The sequence below is a fragment of the Phalangium opilio genome, unplaced genomic scaffold (genome assembly GCF_054372755.1).
Source record: "Phalangium opilio isolate 3A_F unplaced genomic scaffold, DU_Popi_V2 ptg000002l_1, whole genome shotgun sequence".
Lineage (NCBI taxonomy): Eukaryota > Metazoa > Arthropoda > Arachnida > Opiliones > Phalangiidae > Phalangium > Phalangium opilio.
Genome location: NW_028324144.1, coordinates 15636546 through 15646624, shown reverse-complemented (window position 1 = coordinate 15646624; position 10079 = coordinate 15636546). Strand labels below are relative to the sequence as shown.

The window sequence follows — 10079 nt, the reverse complement described above, 5'->3', positions numbered from 1 at the left end:
ATTAACGAAAATCAGCGCCAAAATCATGCCCCGAGTGAGGATCGAACTCACGACCTTCAGATTATGAGACTGACGCGCTACCTACTGCGCTATCGAGGCTGTTATTAGAACATGTCACCTCTTTATCAACCAAGTATTCTATTAACGAAAATCAGCGCCAAAATCACGCCCCGAGTGAGGATCGAACTCACGACCTTCAGATTATGAGACTGACGCGCTACCTACTGCGCTATCGAGGCTGTTGTCAGAACATGTCACCTCTTTATGAATCAAGTATTCTATTAACGAAAATCAGCGCCAAAATCACGCCCCGAGTGAGGATCGAACTCACGACCTTCAGATTATGAGACTGACGCGCTACCTCCTGCGCTATCGAGGCTGTTGTCAGAACATGTCACCTCTTTATGAATCAAGTATACTATTAACGAAAATCAGCGCCAAAATCATGCCCCGAGTGAGGATCGAACTCACGACCTTCAGATTATGAGACTGACGCGCTACCGAATGCGCTATCGAGGCTGTTATTAGACCAATTAACCTATTTATCAATTAAGTATTACATTAACGAAAATCAGCGCCAAAATCATGCCCCGAGTGAGGATCGAACTCAAGACCTTTAGATTATGAGACTGACGCGCTACCTACTGCGCTACCGAGGCTGTTATTAGACCAATTAACCTATTTATCAATCAAGTATTCCATTAACGAAAATCAGCGCCAAAAACATGCCCCGAGTGAGGATCGAACTCAAGACCTTTAGATTATGAGACTGACGCGCTACCTACTGCGCTATCGAGGCTGTTGTCAGAACATGTCACCTCTTTATGAATCAAGTATTCTATTAACGAAAATCAGCGCCAAAATCATGCCCCGAGTGAGGATCGACCTCACGACCTTCAGATTATGAGACTGACGCGCTACCGACTGCGCCATCGAGGCTGTTATTAGACCAATTAACCTATTTATCAATCAAGTATTCCATTAACGAAAATCAGCGCCAAAATCATGCCCCGAGTGAGGATCGACCTCACGACCTTCAGATTATGAGACTGACGCGCTACCGACTGCGCTATCGAGGCTGTTATTAGATCAATTAACCTAATTATCAATTAAGTATTCCAGTTACGAAAATCAGCTCCAAAAAGTGATCCCGAGTGAGGATCGAACTCACGACCTTCAGATTATGAGACTGACGCGCTACCTACTGCGCTATCGAGGCTGTTGTCAGAACATGTCACCTTTTTATGAATCAAGTATTCTATTAACGAAAATCAGCGCCAAAATCTTGCCCCGAGTGAGGATCGAACTCACGACCTTCAGATCATGAGACTGACGCGCTACCGACTGCGCTTTCGAGGCTGTCATTAGAAGATGTCACCTCTTTATCAACCAAGTATTCTATTAACGAAAATCAGCGCCAAAATCACGCCCCGAGTGAGGATCGAACTCACGACCTTCAGATTATGAGACTGACGCGCTACCTACTGCGCTATCGAGGCTGTTGTCAGAACATGTCACCTCTTTATGAATCAAGTATTCTATTAACGAAAATCAGCGCCAAAATCATGCCCCGAGTGAGGATCGACCTCACGACCTTCAGATTATGAGACTGACGCGCTACCGACTGCGCTATCGAGGCTGTTATTAGACCAATTAACCTATTTATCAATCAAGTATTCCATTAACGAAAATCAGCGCCAAAATCATGCCCCGAGTGAGGATCGAACTCAAGACCTTTAGATTATGAGACTGACGCGCTACCTACTGCGCTACCGAGGCTGTTATTAGAACATGTCAACTCTCTATCAATCAAGTATTCTATTAACGAAAATCAGCGACAAAATCTTGCCCCGAGTGAGGATCGAACTCACGACCTTCAGATTATGAGACTGACGCGCTACCTACTGCGCTATCGAGGCTGTTGTCAGAACATGTCACCTCTTTATGAATCAAGTATTCTATTAACGAAAATCAGCGCCAAAATCATGCCCCGAGTGAGGATCGACCTCACGACCTTCAGATTATGAGACTGACGCGCTACCGACTGCGCTATCGAGGCTGTTATTAGATCAATTAACCTAATTATCAATTAAGTATTCCAGTTACGAAAATCAGCTCCAAAAAGTGATCCCGAGTGAGGATCGAACTCACGACCTTCAGATTATGAGACTGACGCGCTACCTACTGCGCTATCGAGGCTGTTGTCAGAACATGTCACCTTTTTATGAATCAAGTATTCTATTAACGAAAATCAGCGCCAAAATCTTGCCCCGAGTGAGGATCGAACTCACGACCTTCAGATCATGAGACTGACGCGCTACCGACTGCGCTTTCGAGGCTGTCATTAGAAGATGTCACCTCTTTATCAACCAAGTATTCTATTAACGAAAATCAGCGCCAAAATCACGCCCCGAGTGAGGATCGAACTCACGACCTTCAGATTATGAGACTGACGCGCTACCTACTGCGCTATCGAGGCTGTTGTCAGAACATGTCACCTCTTTATGAATCAAGTATTCTATTAACGAAAATCAGCGCCAAAATCATGCCCCGAGTGAGGATCGACCTCACGACCTTCAGATTATGAGACTGACGCGCTACCGACTGCGCTATCGAGGCTGTTATTAGACCAATTAACCTATTTATCAATCAAGTATTCCATTAACGAAAATCAGCGCCAAAATCATGCCCCGAGTGAGGATCGAACTCAAGACCTTTAGATTATGAGACTGACGCGCTACCTACTGCGCTACCGAGGCTGTTATTAGAACATGTCAACTCTCTATCAATCAAGTATTCTATTAACGAAAATCAGCGACAAAATCTTGCCCCGAGTGAGGATCGAACTCACGACCTTCAGATTATGAGACTGACGCGCTACCTACTGCGCTATCGAGGCTGTTGTCAGAACATGTCACCTCTTTATGAATCAAGTATTCTATTAACGAAAATCAGCGCCAAAATCATGCCCCGAGTGAGGATCGACCTCACGACCTTCAGATTATGAGACTGACGCGCTACCGACTGCGCTATCGAGGCTGTTATTAGATCAATTAACCTAATTATCAATTAAGTATTCCAGTTACGAAAATCAGCTCCAAAAAGTGATCCCGAGTGAGGATCGAACTCACGACCTTCAGATTATGAGACTGACGCGCTACCTACTGCGCTATCGAGGCTGTTGTCAGAACATGTCACCTTTTTATGAATCAAGTATTCTATTAACGAAAATCAGCGCCAAAATCTTGCCCCGAGTGAGGATCGAACTCACGACCTTCAGATCATGAGACTGACGCGCTACCGACTGCGCTTTCGAGGCTGTCATTAGAAGATGTCACCTCTTTATCAACCAAGTATTCTATTAACGAAAATCAGCGCCAAAATCACGCCCCGAGTGAGGATCGAACTCACGACCTTCAGATTATGAGACTGACGCGCTACCTACTGCGCTATCGAGGCTGTTGTCAGAACATGTCACCTCTTTATGAATCAAGTATTCTATTAACGAAAATCAGCGCCAAAATCATGCCCCGAGTGAGGATCGACCTCACGACCTTCAGATTATGAGACTGACGCGCTACCGACTGCGCTATCGAGGCTGTTATTAGACCAATTAACCTATTTATCAATCAAGTATTCCATTAACGAAAATCAGCGCCAAAATCATGCCCCGAGTGAGGATCGAACTCAAGACCTTTAGATTATGAGACTGACGCGCTACCTACTGCGCTACCGAGGCTGTTATTAGAACATGTCAACTCTCTATCAATCAAGTATTCTATTAACGAAAATCAGCGACAAAATCTTGCCCCGAGTGAGGATCGAACTCACGACCTTCAGATTATGAGACTGACGCGCTACCTACTGCGCTATCGAGGCTGTTGTCAGAACATGTCACCTCTTTATGAATCAAGTATTCTATTAACGAAAATCAGCGCCAAAATCATGCCCCGAGTGAGGATCGACCTCACGACCTTCAGATTATGAGACTGACGCGCTACCGACTGCGCTATCGAGGCTGTTATTAGATCAATTAACCTAATTATCAATTAAGTATTCCAGTTACGAAAATCAGCTCCAAAAAGTGATCCCGAGTGAGGATCGAACTCACGACCTTCAGATTATGAGACTGACGCGCTACCTACTGCGCTATCGAGGCTGTTGTCAGAACATGTCACCTTTTTATGAATCAAGTATTCTATTAACGAAAATCAGCGCCAAAATCTTGCCCCGAGTGAGGATCGAACTCACGACCTTCAGATCATGAGACTGACGCGCTACCGACTGCGCTTTCGAGGCTGTCATTAGAAGATGTCACCTCTTTATCAACCAAGTATTCTATTAACGAAAATCAGCGCCAAAATCACGCCCCGAGTGAGGATCGAACTCACGACCTTCAGATTATGAGACTGACGCGCTACCTACTGCGCTATCGAGGCTGTTGTCAGAACATGTCACCTCTTTATGAATCAAGTATTCTATTAACGAAAATCAGCGCCAAAATCATGCCCCGAGTGAGGATCGACCTCACGACCTTCAGATTATGAGACTGACGCGCTACCGACTGCGCTATCGAGGCTGTTATTAGACCAATTAACCTATTTATCAATCAAGTATTCCATTAACGAAAATCAGCGCCAAAATCATGCCCCGAGTGAGGATCGAACTCAAGACCTTTAGATTATGAGACTGACGCGCTACCTACTGCGCTACCGAGGCTGTTATTAGAACATGTCAACTCTCTATCAATCAAGTATTCTATTAACGAAAATCAGCGACAAAATCTTGCCCCGAGTGAGGATCGAACTCACGACCTTCAGATTATGAGACTGACGCGCTACCTACTGCGCTATCGAGGCTGTTGTCAGAACATGTCACCTCTTTATGAATCAAGTATTCTATTAACGAAAATCAGCGCCAAAATCATGCCCCGAGTGAGGATCGACCTCACGACCTTCAGATTATGAGACTGACGCGCTACCGACTGCGCTATCGAGGCTGTTATTAGATCAATTAACCTAATTATCAATTAAGTATTCCAGTTACGAAAATCAGCTCCAAAAAGTGATCCCGAGTGAGGATCGAACTCACGACCTTTAGATTATGAGACTGACGCGCTACCTACTGCGCTACCGAGGCTGTTATTAGAACATGTCAACTCTCTATCAATCAAGTATTCTATTAACGAAAATCAGCGACAAAATCTTGCCCCGAGTGAGGATCGAACTCACGACCTTCAGATTATGAGACTGACGCGCTACCTACTGCGCTATCGAGGCTGTTGTCAGAACATGTCACCTCTTTATGAATCAAGTATTCTATTAACGAAAATCAGCGCCAAAATCTTGCCCCGAGTGAGGATCGAACTCACGACCTTCAGATCATGAGACTGACGCGCTACCGACTGCGCTTTCGAGGCTGTTATTAGAAGATGTCACCTCTTTATCAACCAAGTATTCTATTAACGAAAATCAGCGCCAAAATCACGCCCCGAGTGAGGATCGAACTCACGACCTTCAGATTATGAGACTGACGCGCTACCTACTGCGCTATCGAGGCTGTTGTCAGAACATGTCACCTCTTTATGAATCAAGTATTCTATTAACGAAAATCAGCGCCAAAATCACGCCCCGAGTGAGGATCGAACTCACGACCTTCAGATTATGAGACTGACGCGCTACCGACTGCGCTATCGAGGCTGTTATTAGACCAATTAACCTATTTATCAATCAAGTATTCCATTAACGAAAATCAGCGCCAAAATCATGCCCCGAGTGAGGATCGAACTCAAGACCTTTAGATTATGAGACTGACGCGCTACCTACTGCGCTACCGAGGCTGTTATTAGAACATGTCAACTCTCTATCAATCAAGTATTCTATTAACGAAAATCAGCGACAAAATCTTGCCCCGAGTGAGGATCGAACTCACGACCTTCAGATTATGAGACTGACGCGCTACCTACTGCGCTATCGAGGGTGTTGTCAGAACATGTCACCTCTTTATGAATCAAGTATTCTATTAACGAAAATCAGCGCCAAAATCACGCCCCGAGTGAGGATCGAACTCACGACCTTCAGATTATGAGACTGACGCGCTACCTACTGCGCTATCGAGGCTGTTGTCAGAACATGTCACCTCTTTATGAATCAAGTATACTATTAACGAAAATCAGCGCCAAAATCATGCCCCGAGTGAGGATCGAACTCACGACCTTCAGATTATGAGACTGACGCGCTACCGACTGCGCTATCGAGGCTGTTATTAGACCAATTAAACTATTTATCAATTAAGTATTACATTAACGAAAATCAGCGCCAAAATCATGCCCCGAGTGAGGATCGAACTCAAGACCTTTAGATTATGAGACTGACGCGCTACCTACTGCGCTATCGAGGCTGTTGTCAGAACATGTCACCTCTTTATCAACCAAGTATTCTATTAACGAAAATCAGCGCCAAAATCACGCCCCGAGTGAGGATCGAACTCACGACCTTCAGATTATGAGACTGACGCGCTACCTACTGCGCTATCGAGGCTGTTGTCAGAACATGTCACCTCTTTATGAATCAAGTATTCTATTAACGAAAATCAGCGCCAAAATCACGCCCCGAGTGAGGATCGAACTCACGACCTTCAGATTATGAGACTGACGCGCTACCGACTGCGCTATCGAGGCTGTTATTAGACCAATTAACCTATTTATCAATCAAGTATTCCATTAACGAAAATCAGCGCCAAAATCATGCCCCGAGTGAGGATCGAACTCAAGACCTTTAGATTATGAGACTGACGCGCTACCTACTGCGCTACCGAGGCTGTTATTAGAACATGTCAACTCTCTATCAATCAAGTATTCTATTAACGAAAATCAGCGACAAAATCTTGCCCCGAGTGAGGATCGAACTCACGACCTTCAGATTATGAGACTGACGCGCTACCTACTGCGCTACCGAGGCTGTTATTAGACCAATTAACCTATTTATCAATCAAGTATTCCATTAACGAAAATCAGCGCCAAAATCATGCCCCGAGTGAGGATCGAACTCAAGACCTTTAGATTATGAGACTGACGCGCTACCTACTGCGCTATCGAGGCTGTTGTCAGAACATGTCACCTCTTTATCAACCAAGTATTCTATTAACGAAAATCAGCGCCAAAATCACGCCCCGAGTGAGGATCGAACTCACGACCTTCAGATTATGAGACTGACGAGCTACCTACTGCGCTATCGAGGCTGTTGTCAGAACATGTCACCTCTTTATGAATCAAGTATTCTATTAACGAAAATCAGCGCCAAAATCACGCCCCGAGTGAGGATCGAACTCACGACCTTCAGATTATGAGACTGACGCGCTACCGACTGCGCTATCGAGGCTGTTATTAGACCAATTAACCTATTTATCAATCAAGTATTCCATTAACGAAAATCAGCGCCAAAATCATGCCCCGAGTGAGGATCGAACTCAAGACCTTTAGATTATGAGACTGACGCGCTACCTACTGCGCTATCGAGGCTGTTGTCAGAACATGTCACCTCTTTATGAATCAAGTATACTATTAACGAAAATCAGCGCCAAAATCATGCCCCGAGTGAGGATCGAACTCACGACCTTCAGATTATGAGACTGACGCGCTACCGACTGCGCTATCGAGGCTGTTATTAGACCAATTAACCTATTTATCAATCAAGTATTCCATTAACGAAAATCAGCGCCAAAATCATGCCCCGAGTGAGGATCGAACTCAAGACCTTTAGATTATGAGACTGACGCGCTACCTACTGCGCTACCGAGGCTGTTATTAGAACATGTCAACTCTCTATCAATCAAGTATTCTATTAACGAAAATCAGCGACAAAATCTTGCCCCGAGTGAGGATCGAACTCACGACCTTCAGATTATGAGACTGACGCGCTACCTACTGCGCTATCGAGGGTGTTGTCAGAACATGTCACCTCTTTATGAATCAAGTATTCTATTAACGAAAATCAGCGCCAAAATCACGCCCCGAGTGAGGATCGAACTCACGACCTTCAGATTATGAGACTGACGCGCTACCTACTGCGCTATCGAGGCTGTTGTCAGAACATGTCACCTCTTTATGAATCAAGTATACTATTAACGAAAATCAGCGCCAAAATCATGCCCCGAGTGAGGATCGAACTCACGACCTTCAGATTATGAGACTGACGCGCTACCGACTGCGCTATCGAGGCTGTTATTAGACCAATTAAACTATTTATCAATTAAGTATTACATTAACGAAAATCAGCGCCAAAATCATGCCCCGAGTGAGGATCGAACTCAAGACCTTTAGATTATGAGACTGACGCGCTACCTACTGCGCTACCGAGGCTGTTATTAGACCAATTAACCCATTTATCAATCAAGTATTCCATTAACGAAAATCAGCGCCAAAATCATGCCCCGAGTGAGGATCGAACTCAAGACCTTTAGATTATGAGACTGACGCGCTACCTACTGCGCTATCGAGGCTGTTGTCAGAACATGTCACCTCTTTATCAACCAAGTATTCTATTAACGAAAATCAGCGCCAAAATCACGCCCCGAGTGAGGATCGAACTCACGACCTTCAGATTATGAGACTGACGCGCTACCTACTGCGCTATCGAGGCTGTTGTCAGAACATGTCACCTCTTTATGAATCAAGTATTCTATTAACGAAAATCAGCGCCAAAATCACGCCCCGAGTGAGGATCGAACTCACGACCTTCAGATTATGAGACTGACGCGCTACCGACTGCGCTATCGAGGCTGTTATTAGACCAATTAACCTATTTATCAATCAAGTATTCCATTAACGAAAATCAGCGCCAAAATCATGCCCCGAGTGAGGATCGAACTCAAGACCTTTAGATTATGAGACTGACGCGCTACCTACTGCGCTACCGAGGCTGTTATTAGAACATGTCAACTCTCTATCAATCAAGTATTCTATTAACGAAAATCAGCGACAAAATCTTGCCCCGAGTGAGGATCGAACTCACGACCTTCAGATTATGAGACTGACGCGCTACCTACTGCGCTACCGAGGCTGTTATTAGACCAATTAACCTATTTATCAATCAAGTATTCCATTAACGAAAATCAGCGCCAAAATCATGCCCCGAGTGAGGATCGAACTCAAGACCTTTAGATTATGAGACTGACGCGCTACCTACTGCGCTATCGAGGCTGTTGTCAGAACATGTCACCTCTTTATCAACCAAGTATTCTATTAACGAAAATCAGCGCCAAAATCACGCCCCGAGTGAGGATCGAACTCACGACCTTCAGATTATGAGACTGACGCGCTACCTACTGCGCTATCGAGGCTGTTGTCAGAACATGTCACCTCTTTATGAATCAAGTATTCTATTAACGAAAATCAGCGCCAAAATCACGCCCCGAGTGAGGATCGAACTCACGACCTTCAGATTATGAGACTGACGCGCTACCGACTGCGCTATCGAGGCTGTTATTAGACCAATTAACCTATTTATCAATCAAGTATTCCATTAACGAAAATCAGCGCCAAAATCATGCCCCGAGTGAGGATCGAACTCAAGACCTTTAGATTATGAGACTGACGCGCTACCTACTGCGCTATCGAGGCTGTTGTCAGAACATGTCACCTCTTTATGAATCAAGTATACTATTAACGAAAATCAGCGCCAAAATCATGCCCCGAGTGAGGATCGAACTCACGACCTTCAGATTATGAGACTGACGCGCTACCGACTGCGCTATCGAGGCTGTTATTAGACCAATTAACCTATTTATCAATTAAGTATTACATTAACGAAAATCAGCGCCAAAATCATGCCCCGAGTGAGGATCGAACTCAAGACCTTTAGATTATGAGACTGACGCGCTACCTACTGCGCTACCGAGGCTGTTATTAGACCAATTAACCTATTTATCAATCAAGTATTCCATTAACGAAAATCAGCGCCAAAATCATGCCCCGAGTGAGGATCGAACTCAAGACATTTAGATTATGAGACTGACGCGCTACCTACTGCGCTATCGAGGCTGTTGTCAGAACATGTCACCTCTTTATCAACCAAGTATTC

At 44.8% G+C, this 10079-nt stretch overlaps 70 non-coding genes across 70 annotated transcripts; all 70 read right to left on the bottom strand.

Annotated features, from left to right (window-relative positions):
* Window positions 1-26: 26 nt before the first annotated feature.
* On the bottom strand, window positions 27-99 carry TRNAM-CAU (transfer RNA methionine (anticodon CAU)). Its single transcript has one exon. It is a non-coding gene; the product is annotated as a tRNA-Met (tRNA).
* Window positions 100-166: 67 nt separating this feature from the next.
* TRNAM-CAU (transfer RNA methionine (anticodon CAU)) lies at window positions 167-239 on the bottom strand. Its single transcript has one exon. It is a non-coding gene; the product is annotated as a tRNA-Met (tRNA).
* A 67-nt stretch (window positions 240-306) lies between these two features.
* TRNAM-CAU (transfer RNA methionine (anticodon CAU)) lies at window positions 307-379 on the bottom strand. Its single transcript has one exon. It is a non-coding gene; the product is annotated as a tRNA-Met (tRNA).
* A 67-nt stretch (window positions 380-446) lies between these two features.
* Window positions 447-519, bottom strand: TRNAM-CAU (transfer RNA methionine (anticodon CAU)). The gene has a single exon. It is a non-coding gene; the product is annotated as a tRNA-Met (tRNA).
* Window positions 520-586: 67 nt separating this feature from the next.
* Window positions 587-659, bottom strand: TRNAM-CAU (transfer RNA methionine (anticodon CAU)). Its single transcript has one exon. It is a non-coding gene; the product is annotated as a tRNA-Met (tRNA).
* A 67-nt stretch (window positions 660-726) lies between these two features.
* TRNAM-CAU (transfer RNA methionine (anticodon CAU)) lies at window positions 727-799 on the bottom strand. Its single transcript has one exon. It is a non-coding gene; the product is annotated as a tRNA-Met (tRNA).
* A 67-nt stretch (window positions 800-866) lies between these two features.
* TRNAM-CAU (transfer RNA methionine (anticodon CAU)) lies at window positions 867-939 on the bottom strand. The gene has a single exon. It is a non-coding gene; the product is annotated as a tRNA-Met (tRNA).
* A 67-nt stretch (window positions 940-1006) lies between these two features.
* TRNAM-CAU (transfer RNA methionine (anticodon CAU)) lies at window positions 1007-1079 on the bottom strand. The gene has a single exon. It is a non-coding gene; the product is annotated as a tRNA-Met (tRNA).
* A 66-nt stretch (window positions 1080-1145) lies between these two features.
* On the bottom strand, window positions 1146-1219 carry TRNAM-CAU (transfer RNA methionine (anticodon CAU)). Its single transcript has one exon. It is a non-coding gene; the product is annotated as a tRNA-Met (tRNA).
* A 67-nt stretch (window positions 1220-1286) lies between these two features.
* On the bottom strand, window positions 1287-1359 carry TRNAM-CAU (transfer RNA methionine (anticodon CAU)). The gene has a single exon. It is a non-coding gene; the product is annotated as a tRNA-Met (tRNA).
* Window positions 1360-1426: 67 nt separating this feature from the next.
* On the bottom strand, window positions 1427-1499 carry TRNAM-CAU (transfer RNA methionine (anticodon CAU)). Its single transcript has one exon. It is a non-coding gene; the product is annotated as a tRNA-Met (tRNA).
* A 67-nt stretch (window positions 1500-1566) lies between these two features.
* Window positions 1567-1639, bottom strand: TRNAM-CAU (transfer RNA methionine (anticodon CAU)). The gene has a single exon. It is a non-coding gene; the product is annotated as a tRNA-Met (tRNA).
* Window positions 1640-1706: 67 nt separating this feature from the next.
* On the bottom strand, window positions 1707-1779 carry TRNAM-CAU (transfer RNA methionine (anticodon CAU)). The gene has a single exon. It is a non-coding gene; the product is annotated as a tRNA-Met (tRNA).
* Window positions 1780-1846: 67 nt separating this feature from the next.
* TRNAM-CAU (transfer RNA methionine (anticodon CAU)) lies at window positions 1847-1919 on the bottom strand. Its single transcript has one exon. It is a non-coding gene; the product is annotated as a tRNA-Met (tRNA).
* Window positions 1920-1986: 67 nt separating this feature from the next.
* Window positions 1987-2059, bottom strand: TRNAM-CAU (transfer RNA methionine (anticodon CAU)). Its single transcript has one exon. It is a non-coding gene; the product is annotated as a tRNA-Met (tRNA).
* A 66-nt stretch (window positions 2060-2125) lies between these two features.
* Window positions 2126-2199, bottom strand: TRNAM-CAU (transfer RNA methionine (anticodon CAU)). The gene has a single exon. It is a non-coding gene; the product is annotated as a tRNA-Met (tRNA).
* A 67-nt stretch (window positions 2200-2266) lies between these two features.
* TRNAM-CAU (transfer RNA methionine (anticodon CAU)) lies at window positions 2267-2339 on the bottom strand. Its single transcript has one exon. It is a non-coding gene; the product is annotated as a tRNA-Met (tRNA).
* Window positions 2340-2406: 67 nt separating this feature from the next.
* TRNAM-CAU (transfer RNA methionine (anticodon CAU)) lies at window positions 2407-2479 on the bottom strand. The gene has a single exon. It is a non-coding gene; the product is annotated as a tRNA-Met (tRNA).
* Window positions 2480-2546: 67 nt separating this feature from the next.
* Window positions 2547-2619, bottom strand: TRNAM-CAU (transfer RNA methionine (anticodon CAU)). Its single transcript has one exon. It is a non-coding gene; the product is annotated as a tRNA-Met (tRNA).
* Window positions 2620-2686: 67 nt separating this feature from the next.
* TRNAM-CAU (transfer RNA methionine (anticodon CAU)) lies at window positions 2687-2759 on the bottom strand. The gene has a single exon. It is a non-coding gene; the product is annotated as a tRNA-Met (tRNA).
* A 67-nt stretch (window positions 2760-2826) lies between these two features.
* On the bottom strand, window positions 2827-2899 carry TRNAM-CAU (transfer RNA methionine (anticodon CAU)). Its single transcript has one exon. It is a non-coding gene; the product is annotated as a tRNA-Met (tRNA).
* A 67-nt stretch (window positions 2900-2966) lies between these two features.
* Window positions 2967-3039, bottom strand: TRNAM-CAU (transfer RNA methionine (anticodon CAU)). Its single transcript has one exon. It is a non-coding gene; the product is annotated as a tRNA-Met (tRNA).
* Window positions 3040-3105: 66 nt separating this feature from the next.
* TRNAM-CAU (transfer RNA methionine (anticodon CAU)) lies at window positions 3106-3179 on the bottom strand. The gene has a single exon. It is a non-coding gene; the product is annotated as a tRNA-Met (tRNA).
* Window positions 3180-3246: 67 nt separating this feature from the next.
* Window positions 3247-3319, bottom strand: TRNAM-CAU (transfer RNA methionine (anticodon CAU)). The gene has a single exon. It is a non-coding gene; the product is annotated as a tRNA-Met (tRNA).
* Window positions 3320-3386: 67 nt separating this feature from the next.
* TRNAM-CAU (transfer RNA methionine (anticodon CAU)) lies at window positions 3387-3459 on the bottom strand. The gene has a single exon. It is a non-coding gene; the product is annotated as a tRNA-Met (tRNA).
* Window positions 3460-3526: 67 nt separating this feature from the next.
* On the bottom strand, window positions 3527-3599 carry TRNAM-CAU (transfer RNA methionine (anticodon CAU)). Its single transcript has one exon. It is a non-coding gene; the product is annotated as a tRNA-Met (tRNA).
* A 67-nt stretch (window positions 3600-3666) lies between these two features.
* Window positions 3667-3739, bottom strand: TRNAM-CAU (transfer RNA methionine (anticodon CAU)). The gene has a single exon. It is a non-coding gene; the product is annotated as a tRNA-Met (tRNA).
* A 67-nt stretch (window positions 3740-3806) lies between these two features.
* TRNAM-CAU (transfer RNA methionine (anticodon CAU)) lies at window positions 3807-3879 on the bottom strand. Its single transcript has one exon. It is a non-coding gene; the product is annotated as a tRNA-Met (tRNA).
* Window positions 3880-3946: 67 nt separating this feature from the next.
* Window positions 3947-4019, bottom strand: TRNAM-CAU (transfer RNA methionine (anticodon CAU)). Its single transcript has one exon. It is a non-coding gene; the product is annotated as a tRNA-Met (tRNA).
* Window positions 4020-4085: 66 nt separating this feature from the next.
* Window positions 4086-4159, bottom strand: TRNAM-CAU (transfer RNA methionine (anticodon CAU)). Its single transcript has one exon. It is a non-coding gene; the product is annotated as a tRNA-Met (tRNA).
* Window positions 4160-4226: 67 nt separating this feature from the next.
* TRNAM-CAU (transfer RNA methionine (anticodon CAU)) lies at window positions 4227-4299 on the bottom strand. The gene has a single exon. It is a non-coding gene; the product is annotated as a tRNA-Met (tRNA).
* A 67-nt stretch (window positions 4300-4366) lies between these two features.
* Window positions 4367-4439, bottom strand: TRNAM-CAU (transfer RNA methionine (anticodon CAU)). Its single transcript has one exon. It is a non-coding gene; the product is annotated as a tRNA-Met (tRNA).
* A 67-nt stretch (window positions 4440-4506) lies between these two features.
* On the bottom strand, window positions 4507-4579 carry TRNAM-CAU (transfer RNA methionine (anticodon CAU)). Its single transcript has one exon. It is a non-coding gene; the product is annotated as a tRNA-Met (tRNA).
* A 67-nt stretch (window positions 4580-4646) lies between these two features.
* TRNAM-CAU (transfer RNA methionine (anticodon CAU)) lies at window positions 4647-4719 on the bottom strand. Its single transcript has one exon. It is a non-coding gene; the product is annotated as a tRNA-Met (tRNA).
* Window positions 4720-4786: 67 nt separating this feature from the next.
* TRNAM-CAU (transfer RNA methionine (anticodon CAU)) lies at window positions 4787-4859 on the bottom strand. Its single transcript has one exon. It is a non-coding gene; the product is annotated as a tRNA-Met (tRNA).
* Window positions 4860-4926: 67 nt separating this feature from the next.
* Window positions 4927-4999, bottom strand: TRNAM-CAU (transfer RNA methionine (anticodon CAU)). The gene has a single exon. It is a non-coding gene; the product is annotated as a tRNA-Met (tRNA).
* A 207-nt stretch (window positions 5000-5206) lies between these two features.
* On the bottom strand, window positions 5207-5279 carry TRNAM-CAU (transfer RNA methionine (anticodon CAU)). The gene has a single exon. It is a non-coding gene; the product is annotated as a tRNA-Met (tRNA).
* A 67-nt stretch (window positions 5280-5346) lies between these two features.
* TRNAM-CAU (transfer RNA methionine (anticodon CAU)) lies at window positions 5347-5419 on the bottom strand. Its single transcript has one exon. It is a non-coding gene; the product is annotated as a tRNA-Met (tRNA).
* A 67-nt stretch (window positions 5420-5486) lies between these two features.
* On the bottom strand, window positions 5487-5559 carry TRNAM-CAU (transfer RNA methionine (anticodon CAU)). The gene has a single exon. It is a non-coding gene; the product is annotated as a tRNA-Met (tRNA).
* A 67-nt stretch (window positions 5560-5626) lies between these two features.
* TRNAM-CAU (transfer RNA methionine (anticodon CAU)) lies at window positions 5627-5699 on the bottom strand. The gene has a single exon. It is a non-coding gene; the product is annotated as a tRNA-Met (tRNA).
* Window positions 5700-5766: 67 nt separating this feature from the next.
* On the bottom strand, window positions 5767-5839 carry TRNAM-CAU (transfer RNA methionine (anticodon CAU)). Its single transcript has one exon. It is a non-coding gene; the product is annotated as a tRNA-Met (tRNA).
* A 67-nt stretch (window positions 5840-5906) lies between these two features.
* Window positions 5907-5979, bottom strand: TRNAM-CAU (transfer RNA methionine (anticodon CAU)). Its single transcript has one exon. It is a non-coding gene; the product is annotated as a tRNA-Met (tRNA).
* A 67-nt stretch (window positions 5980-6046) lies between these two features.
* On the bottom strand, window positions 6047-6119 carry TRNAM-CAU (transfer RNA methionine (anticodon CAU)). The gene has a single exon. It is a non-coding gene; the product is annotated as a tRNA-Met (tRNA).
* A 67-nt stretch (window positions 6120-6186) lies between these two features.
* Window positions 6187-6259, bottom strand: TRNAM-CAU (transfer RNA methionine (anticodon CAU)). Its single transcript has one exon. It is a non-coding gene; the product is annotated as a tRNA-Met (tRNA).
* Window positions 6260-6326: 67 nt separating this feature from the next.
* Window positions 6327-6399, bottom strand: TRNAM-CAU (transfer RNA methionine (anticodon CAU)). The gene has a single exon. It is a non-coding gene; the product is annotated as a tRNA-Met (tRNA).
* A 67-nt stretch (window positions 6400-6466) lies between these two features.
* TRNAM-CAU (transfer RNA methionine (anticodon CAU)) lies at window positions 6467-6539 on the bottom strand. The gene has a single exon. It is a non-coding gene; the product is annotated as a tRNA-Met (tRNA).
* Window positions 6540-6606: 67 nt separating this feature from the next.
* On the bottom strand, window positions 6607-6679 carry TRNAM-CAU (transfer RNA methionine (anticodon CAU)). The gene has a single exon. It is a non-coding gene; the product is annotated as a tRNA-Met (tRNA).
* A 67-nt stretch (window positions 6680-6746) lies between these two features.
* TRNAM-CAU (transfer RNA methionine (anticodon CAU)) lies at window positions 6747-6819 on the bottom strand. The gene has a single exon. It is a non-coding gene; the product is annotated as a tRNA-Met (tRNA).
* A 67-nt stretch (window positions 6820-6886) lies between these two features.
* On the bottom strand, window positions 6887-6959 carry TRNAM-CAU (transfer RNA methionine (anticodon CAU)). The gene has a single exon. It is a non-coding gene; the product is annotated as a tRNA-Met (tRNA).
* Window positions 6960-7026: 67 nt separating this feature from the next.
* Window positions 7027-7099, bottom strand: TRNAM-CAU (transfer RNA methionine (anticodon CAU)). The gene has a single exon. It is a non-coding gene; the product is annotated as a tRNA-Met (tRNA).
* A 67-nt stretch (window positions 7100-7166) lies between these two features.
* On the bottom strand, window positions 7167-7239 carry TRNAM-CAU (transfer RNA methionine (anticodon CAU)). The gene has a single exon. It is a non-coding gene; the product is annotated as a tRNA-Met (tRNA).
* A 67-nt stretch (window positions 7240-7306) lies between these two features.
* Window positions 7307-7379, bottom strand: TRNAM-CAU (transfer RNA methionine (anticodon CAU)). The gene has a single exon. It is a non-coding gene; the product is annotated as a tRNA-Met (tRNA).
* Window positions 7380-7446: 67 nt separating this feature from the next.
* TRNAM-CAU (transfer RNA methionine (anticodon CAU)) lies at window positions 7447-7519 on the bottom strand. Its single transcript has one exon. It is a non-coding gene; the product is annotated as a tRNA-Met (tRNA).
* Window positions 7520-7586: 67 nt separating this feature from the next.
* Window positions 7587-7659, bottom strand: TRNAM-CAU (transfer RNA methionine (anticodon CAU)). Its single transcript has one exon. It is a non-coding gene; the product is annotated as a tRNA-Met (tRNA).
* Window positions 7660-7726: 67 nt separating this feature from the next.
* TRNAM-CAU (transfer RNA methionine (anticodon CAU)) lies at window positions 7727-7799 on the bottom strand. The gene has a single exon. It is a non-coding gene; the product is annotated as a tRNA-Met (tRNA).
* A 67-nt stretch (window positions 7800-7866) lies between these two features.
* Window positions 7867-7939, bottom strand: TRNAM-CAU (transfer RNA methionine (anticodon CAU)). The gene has a single exon. It is a non-coding gene; the product is annotated as a tRNA-Met (tRNA).
* Window positions 7940-8006: 67 nt separating this feature from the next.
* TRNAM-CAU (transfer RNA methionine (anticodon CAU)) lies at window positions 8007-8079 on the bottom strand. The gene has a single exon. It is a non-coding gene; the product is annotated as a tRNA-Met (tRNA).
* Window positions 8080-8146: 67 nt separating this feature from the next.
* On the bottom strand, window positions 8147-8219 carry TRNAM-CAU (transfer RNA methionine (anticodon CAU)). The gene has a single exon. It is a non-coding gene; the product is annotated as a tRNA-Met (tRNA).
* Window positions 8220-8286: 67 nt separating this feature from the next.
* On the bottom strand, window positions 8287-8359 carry TRNAM-CAU (transfer RNA methionine (anticodon CAU)). The gene has a single exon. It is a non-coding gene; the product is annotated as a tRNA-Met (tRNA).
* A 67-nt stretch (window positions 8360-8426) lies between these two features.
* On the bottom strand, window positions 8427-8499 carry TRNAM-CAU (transfer RNA methionine (anticodon CAU)). Its single transcript has one exon. It is a non-coding gene; the product is annotated as a tRNA-Met (tRNA).
* A 67-nt stretch (window positions 8500-8566) lies between these two features.
* Window positions 8567-8639, bottom strand: TRNAM-CAU (transfer RNA methionine (anticodon CAU)). The gene has a single exon. It is a non-coding gene; the product is annotated as a tRNA-Met (tRNA).
* A 67-nt stretch (window positions 8640-8706) lies between these two features.
* Window positions 8707-8779, bottom strand: TRNAM-CAU (transfer RNA methionine (anticodon CAU)). Its single transcript has one exon. It is a non-coding gene; the product is annotated as a tRNA-Met (tRNA).
* Window positions 8780-8846: 67 nt separating this feature from the next.
* Window positions 8847-8919, bottom strand: TRNAM-CAU (transfer RNA methionine (anticodon CAU)). The gene has a single exon. It is a non-coding gene; the product is annotated as a tRNA-Met (tRNA).
* A 67-nt stretch (window positions 8920-8986) lies between these two features.
* On the bottom strand, window positions 8987-9059 carry TRNAM-CAU (transfer RNA methionine (anticodon CAU)). Its single transcript has one exon. It is a non-coding gene; the product is annotated as a tRNA-Met (tRNA).
* A 67-nt stretch (window positions 9060-9126) lies between these two features.
* TRNAM-CAU (transfer RNA methionine (anticodon CAU)) lies at window positions 9127-9199 on the bottom strand. The gene has a single exon. It is a non-coding gene; the product is annotated as a tRNA-Met (tRNA).
* Window positions 9200-9266: 67 nt separating this feature from the next.
* On the bottom strand, window positions 9267-9339 carry TRNAM-CAU (transfer RNA methionine (anticodon CAU)). Its single transcript has one exon. It is a non-coding gene; the product is annotated as a tRNA-Met (tRNA).
* Window positions 9340-9406: 67 nt separating this feature from the next.
* Window positions 9407-9479, bottom strand: TRNAM-CAU (transfer RNA methionine (anticodon CAU)). The gene has a single exon. It is a non-coding gene; the product is annotated as a tRNA-Met (tRNA).
* Window positions 9480-9546: 67 nt separating this feature from the next.
* On the bottom strand, window positions 9547-9619 carry TRNAM-CAU (transfer RNA methionine (anticodon CAU)). Its single transcript has one exon. It is a non-coding gene; the product is annotated as a tRNA-Met (tRNA).
* A 67-nt stretch (window positions 9620-9686) lies between these two features.
* Window positions 9687-9759, bottom strand: TRNAM-CAU (transfer RNA methionine (anticodon CAU)). The gene has a single exon. It is a non-coding gene; the product is annotated as a tRNA-Met (tRNA).
* Window positions 9760-9826: 67 nt separating this feature from the next.
* On the bottom strand, window positions 9827-9899 carry TRNAM-CAU (transfer RNA methionine (anticodon CAU)). The gene has a single exon. It is a non-coding gene; the product is annotated as a tRNA-Met (tRNA).
* Window positions 9900-10079: the final 180 nt, after the last annotated feature.